The following is a 7,243-nucleotide window of genomic DNA, read 5'->3' as shown; positions in this document are numbered from 1 at the left end:
CAGATTGTTATAAGTCACTGGTAATGTAAGGAAATACTAATATATACATTTCTCCTATTACGGTAATGAAAAGGTTAATTGAATTGAATTATTTTGATAAGAAAATATTTTTGATTTTATGTTATGCTGTTTACCAATTGTTATTGTTGACCCCAAAAGTAATAACATAACCTCAATGTTAAAGTTGTCAGAGAATTGTCATATATTGAAACGTTTTGATTCAATTGAAATGAATTCTTTTTGTTATAACCACGTATAATAGTCATGGATTAAAAATCGTTATAGATAACGCTGTGATTTAATATTAATAACGAATCTCATTTCGAATAATAAACGTCGCACGCCTCGCTCATAATATTCAACGTTCGTAACATTATCATTGTTTTACATCGTTAAATTGTGATACGGATTCGGGGGCTTTAGTGAAGTTCCGAAACCAGGAAGTGTTGTACGTTTCGACGGTATGCGTCGGATGGCATATATTCGATTCGATTGACGATCGAAAATCCATTAATTAATACAAATATTTGTGCGATCCCGTTCCGTTTTCCAATTGTTTTTATTGTGCGGAGTTCCGAAGTTGTTAATATTGTTTTTTGTTTCCATTTTTGACTTTTATTTATTGTTATCATATTGTTCGCAAAACATGAAACGAATCAATGGTAAGTAATAATTTAAGCGAGTGATAGTATATTAAAGACATTATAGAAAAAAAGTCAGTTTTAATTGTAATATTATTGTTAGTGATGTTTCTTGCTTTATTTTTTTTTATTTATTAAAATTTTTATGACATACCTATACCTTAAAAGTATTTAATTACGTGTACGTTACGTATTTCGTCACATGTTAATGTATCACCCGTACAATGTATTTTTATTTATTTTATTTTATTTAAAGTGCTGTCAAAAAGTAGCTGCTACCGTATCTTCATGAGAAGTGAAGAACTGCTCATATAGGTCACGATTCGTATGTCTGTATGTATGGTCTGGTGAATACGGCAGATGGAGCAGCCCTTTTTACTATTTCCAAGTATGTTTACACCGGTTTTGGAACATGTGGTCGAGAGTTGTCATGCTAAAGAATTACATAGTTGTGTCTTTCGCAGTGCTCGGCTGAAATGCATGAATTTTAATCGATAGCTATTACCTTTGATTGTTTCATTAGATTTTAGCAATTTTGTTTAGCTGATCTCGCCAAATATAGAGCGTTAGTTTGGAGCCATGGATATTTGGCTTTGCTGTTGATAATGGTTCACGACCAGGTGGTTTTCATGATTTTTTTCCCATTCGATTATAGTAATGGATTCACCTTTTATCACCAGTAACAATACACGAAAAACCTTTTCGATTTTGTTGCGGAAGTAGTATTTACATATGGCCAAATGATTTTCAGCGTTTCTTGGTTTCAATTCATATGGCACAAAATATTCAAGCGTTTGGATTATGCTAATGTTCTTCAAGCACATTGTAAATTATTTCTTGTGTTACTCCCAACAATTCTGCATATTCTTCTTCCTTTTTACATGGATCATCATCGTCTTTCAAATCCTCTCTTTCCTTTTGTTCAGTGTCAGAAAGCTTTGTGTTCGGTGTCAAAATTATCACTTTTAAGACGTCGAAACGAGCATTCACATGTTGAAATCGATGGAGCTGCCGTAAGATTCACACAGTTCTCGATGACCTTGAGCCGCTTTTTTCTTTAAATTGAAGTAAAAAATATAACTTCCTGCAAATGCGATTTACTCGGTACAAATTAAGACATTTTCAACGAATTAAAATAAAATGTTCACATTTCGACGAAATGACACATACTACTTACATAGGCCTTCGAACAGTTGACGGAAATCGAAAATCATTTAAATATCCAAAGACATTTAGTCTGTATTTTGTGTATCCTCCTGCATGTATATAAGATATATTCACACCTACCCAATTATTTGTGACTTCATATTTAGACGACACGGTATAAAAAAAACCTCCAAACACTGATAACTCTTGCTGGAAACATGGAGCATTAAAACAAATGAAGCAAAATCTTTTTTTACTTTTACTTTTCATAAGGAATCCAATTATGCGTTAGTGTTAGCAAGTTCAATGTAGCCGTCATTCCTCATTTATTATTATTGCAACATTACAAAATTTCATAATGTATAGGCCTGATATAATTTTTATATATTTGAATAAATGAATTAGTTACGATAAATAATTTTGTTGATATTAAAGATTACTATTTTCGGAATGTTTTGGTTATTTAAATAAATAAATAAATAAATAAATGTTTAAATAATGTTAAAGTTTTGAATAAAGTAAAGCTTTCGATATTGTTTTGACGATTTTGTTGGTTTATATAATCAACACTATGACAATAATTTTTAGTCAAATTCTTTAATATTGTTGTTGAACTTGTACGTGAACGTATTTGTTAAGTTGGCTTTTCTTCATTTTCGGCTTTTCAATTAATGTTTTAGTATCTCTTAATTATCGGTGATGATAATATAGGTGGTGTAAAGAATTTATAGATGTCATGCAATACTTATGGATAACAAATATACAACGTATTTCCTTCATTTTTTTGTTATATTTTAGACTCCTTTTTAGTAAGTAGGGTTTATTTGGAACAGACTTATTACTTAACATGAGTTTCGAATCATGGTCGTCCGCACTAAGCCTACTGACTGGCGAGTAACCAACTTGGAGATCATCGCAGAAGATATCTGGTCTTACCCAGCCTGGTTACTGGTGTGACTGTCATCATATTCCGGATTTCCGTGTCGGATATTACACTCATACCTTTTGGATAATCACAATTGTAAACAATAATGAATATAAATTTACGGCCATGGCCCAGCAGGATTCGAACCCGCGACCACTGCGCTAACCAAGCCAGCCTGCTGTTTTTAAATTTCTGTTTCAATGTGAAGAAATCTAAAGCAGAACCTCATCAAATATTTATGGCCAGAGTTTACACAAAAAAAAACGTGGAATTAAAAGTTCAAAACGAACTAGGTCATCATGGTAGATTGCTATGGATTGAAATGAACCGTATAAATGGATAATTGCATACGGTATTTGGATTACGTTGCTATTGTTACTACCATTTGCTTTAATTTTTTGAGATTAGGTCCATCCATAGTGGCCAGCGATTAAAAATACATTCAATCGTAACATAATACATTTTTATAACAAAATTTCGGATTTTCAAAAAAAATGTTGATATTTTCCAGGTCAATAATAACAATCAACTTATTTATAAATATTTTATCAGTGTTGTATTTGTGTTACTGGTGATTTTTTTGTTTTGTTAACCTTTTGACTTGTTTTCATTTTGATTTATATTCGTAAATTTACTTATAAAAAATATTGGCGGGGTATTGACGATCTGATGAAACGTCTCATTATATTAGTTATTTGAAATGGGATTGTAGATACTGCGAAATGGTAATTTAATTAATGATTAAAAATTTTCCTTATAGGCAATGCCCCAGCGTAGGGATGCCCGAAAAATATCTAATTATTGTTATTAATTAATATTAATTTTTAAAGGTTTAGTGCATTTTGGCACTTAATTTTAAATGATTAATTTATTTTGGTACTTAATTGTATGCCGAGATATCGAAATATCAGTATTTCTCTTGGTGGCCGACACCCCTACCATAACAAAATAAATTTCACTTCTCACTCATTCTATTACCACAAAATACATTTTCAGCCGGCTTGGTGGCACTGCGCCAAGCCGTAGCCGTCTAAAGGCGATGGGACAGTCCTACTGTTGCGATAGCCGCGGGTTCGAATCCTGCTGGGACATGGTCGTAAATTTATGTTTGTGAATGTTCCAGGCAAGAGTGTAAAATCTGATAAGGAAAATGATCCCAGTCACGTCAGTAACCAGGCTGGGTAATACCGGATGTCTTCTGTGATGTTCTCTAAGTTGGTCGCTGTTTAGTCGATAGGCTTAATGACGAGGACCGTGGTTTTGAGCCCACGTTAAATTGTAGGTCCAGTCCAGATAAAGCCATAGTTTGTAAAAGGAGACTTTAAAATATATAAAAAAAATACATTTTCAAATAAATAAAATTTGCAACAGGGCCAAACTGTCATTTGACAAATGGTGACATTTTTACAATTTTATTCATCAATCATTGACAGATTATCATGGGAAAACATATATTTCTGAAATTAATGTCAAGTTTATGTTTTTTTAAATGTGAATTTCATGATGTTTTTGCATTCCTGGTCAAGTGGTTGTGTAAACAAGCAGAATCGTCAAATCTGGACTAGAACAATCTTCAGGACGTTGACCAGATGCTATAGATTATTACCAGTTTGTAAATCTAAAGGAATTCGTCAGCACTCTTTCTTTAAAGGAGGCTGATGTAATAAACTTTCGGAGATAATTGGGAGAATATATAAAAAAGAGCTCCAAATTAGAACTCAACTGCCATAATTTGTATTCTATATATTACTTATACCCAAGAATCGTCATTGACATCATTGCCGTTATTAACTATTTAAAATATATTTCGATAATTTCTACAATCTTTCTTCTTCAGTAAATACGAAATCGCTTGCTAGCCTAGTCATACTGCATCGATTTGAACTAGGTAAATACGCTGGGTGGAGCAGGACTCTCCATACAGGCTGCAACTGTGTATCCTTCACAATTCTTGGAACGTGTGGCTTAGCGATCACATGTAAAAGAATGACGTTGGACCTGTTATTGCTGGTCTTTTTGCAAAAAATCATCATTGAATTCAACCAACTGACGTCGGTAGAGAGCTGCTGTAATAATTTCATTCCCTTTACCCCATAATATTTATGTGGATGGTTCTTCTGGACTAACCCATAACTGTTTGCCCTTCGGATTGTCATATTAGATCCTTCGTTACTGACACTCACTCTGACACTTATCGAAATTTCCCTTGCCTCTTACAGGTTTTGAATAAAGTAGTTTAATTAATTTCATATACTAAAATTGGAACGATACAGAGAAGATTATCATGGCCCCTGCGCAAAATCGTGAAGCGTTCCACATTTTTTAAGCATAACAACCTCTGGGTCTCCCCCCATAAAGGAATATCTGGAAATGAAAGAGCCGACCATCTGGCAATTAGGGAAGGGGAGTCGATCAAGTTAAACGAACTGTTTAGCAAAAAAGATGCCAAAGTCTATATGAAGGGCCTAAATAGGCAATTGGCCCAATTAGAATAGGATCTTATCATAAAAAACAATAAATTGTGGGAGTCCAGAGGATTTTTTATCAATTTGTAGACCATAATAACATGAGTAGACGTAATTCAAGCGTCCTTGCACGACTGCGAATGGGACACTGTAAACTGACACATGAATATTTGTTGAAGGGACAGAGCCCGCCCTTATGTGATTTGTGCCAGATTCAACTTAGCGTCAGACACATCCTACTGGACTGCCAAAAATATGATGATTTGAGGAGACAACTTGAGATGCCGACAACACTGGAACAATCTAAGGACCATAGACTTACTTCAACACTTGTAACATACATTTATTATTGGGTAATTGAAAAAAATTTTATTGTATATATTCTACTGTTTATAATCTACTGTGTAGTATTTTAAGCTGTTAATGTTCATATAATGTATTATAATTCACCCTAAATAGACCAAGAGGCTGACGGGTTTAAATAAATAAATAAATAAATAAATAAATAATAATTTCGGTCGAATGTTACAGTCGAAGGTACATAAGAACTACACAAATTAAAGTTTATATGTACACTGGCTTGTTCTTTGGATAATACGAGTATTATTTTGTGTCTAGCGTTTTCCATGATACGTACTTAAAAAGAAAATCCCTTACCATGATGAACCTAGAAACCGCGTACGTTTTTTATTAATACAAGCGGTCGTTCCATTGGCAGAAGGCCAACTATATTTTAGTTGATATTTCAACTGTAACATTTTCACCATCAGTACAATTCTGACGGCAACTAAATTTTGTTAAATCTGTGCGTGTATTTAGTTATGAATAGATTTTTTGTTCAATAAAGATCGCTTTGTTTAAAAGTTATGTTTATTTTATGGATGACGATTTATATCGAACGTATGAAAATATGTGCTTTGGTGAGGATTTTCATTGTTAATAAAGGTCATTAGTAAGTAACAATAAATAATTTAATGAACCTTAAACGATATATTTATTAAAAATATTTTGTAATAAAGTTTTTTTATATTAGAAATTTATAAACAATTAAAATTAGAGTTTATAATAATAAACAATGAGACCGAAGCAATAATAAATATTAAGAAAAAGTAAATATTTACACCACAAGGCATAAAGTTGGTCTCACACGATGAATACTGAATGTGGTCATGCAACCCAATATACCCAATATAATACTTTGCAGAGATAAAATTCAGTAATGCAATATTTATGCGTCTTCGTGACGCATGAAAAATATGTATATATAACAAAAGATAAATTGGTTATAATCAATATAATATTAACTAGGGTTCATATATGGTGTTTCTTTTAGTTCAAGAAATAATCTTATCGTATCTGAGCGTGGTATCTCCATTTATCTTATGAGATGTTGAATTTTAATCGGGTTGCATTAATAATAATTTAATATGTTTCATGGGAATTAACGTGCTATTCTCAAACTTATACTAAAGTCGGAGCAGTTCACTAGATATTGTTGTATAATAAGAAATTATTTATAATATATCAGTACTGAGCAATACTTTGTAACATCTTCCTAGTTGATTTTCGTATCTATTGATAACAGGAAGGATAACAAAAACACAACTTAATACAGTCGAAGTAAATTTATAAGGATGGTTGAGCGTTATCATGTTTGGGAAGTTAGAACAAACTTTATTTAACTTACTTCTTAAAATTTTATGCATCAGTTTGATATTCCTGAAACTTATTTTTTGTTAGAGTTCCTTTAAAACTATTATTCTTCTCTAATATTCATATTTTCTGCACTGTTGCAGTTAGTGCTATAACGACTAACGATTTTCTATACTGATTTTGCATCTCTTTTTTCCGCTATTCTAATTACTATTTTTTTTATTTGTTTCTCTTTAGTTCTTGTATCTTTTATTTTATCTCTGTGTTGTCTGTTCTATCCCTTAAATTTTTTTCAGTTAATTGTTTTTTGTTGTTTGTTTTTATGTTGTTGTCTTCTTTTTTGTGTTTAGTTTAGCTCAACAACTTAGTTCATGTTACTAATTTTTTATTATTATACGTCCAAGTGTAGCAAA

At 32.1% G+C, this 7,243-nt stretch overlaps 1 protein-coding gene and 1 pseudogene across 3 annotated transcripts in view; both read left to right on the top strand.

Annotated features, from left to right (window-relative positions):
* Positions 1-356: 356 nt before the first annotated feature.
* Positions 357-7,243, top strand: part of LOC143193962 (cholesterol transporter ABCA5) — a 77,082-nt gene continuing 70,195 nt past the window's right edge. The window contains exon 1 of one of the 3 annotated variants that reach the window (XM_076400443.1): positions 357-662. The gene's annotated coding sequence lies outside the window, so the exon portion shown is untranslated. Of the gene's footprint in view, positions 663-5,940; positions 6,130-7,243 lie in introns of those variants that run through there. The other 2 variants (XM_076400442.1, XM_076400444.1) reach the window with 2 other exon arrangements.
* Positions 4,944-5,035, top strand: LOC143194525 (uncharacterized; annotated as a pseudogene).

Source organism: Rhynchophorus ferrugineus, unplaced genomic scaffold, assembly GCF_030347505.1.
Source record: "Rhynchophorus ferrugineus isolate W39M unplaced genomic scaffold, kcgeb_rfMv2 rfM3, whole genome shotgun sequence".
In the NCBI taxonomy this organism is placed as follows: Eukaryota; Metazoa; Arthropoda; class Insecta; order Coleoptera; family Curculionidae; genus Rhynchophorus; species Rhynchophorus ferrugineus.
Note: the sequence above shows the minus strand (reverse complement) of the source record. Positions and strands in the feature narration are given on the sequence as shown.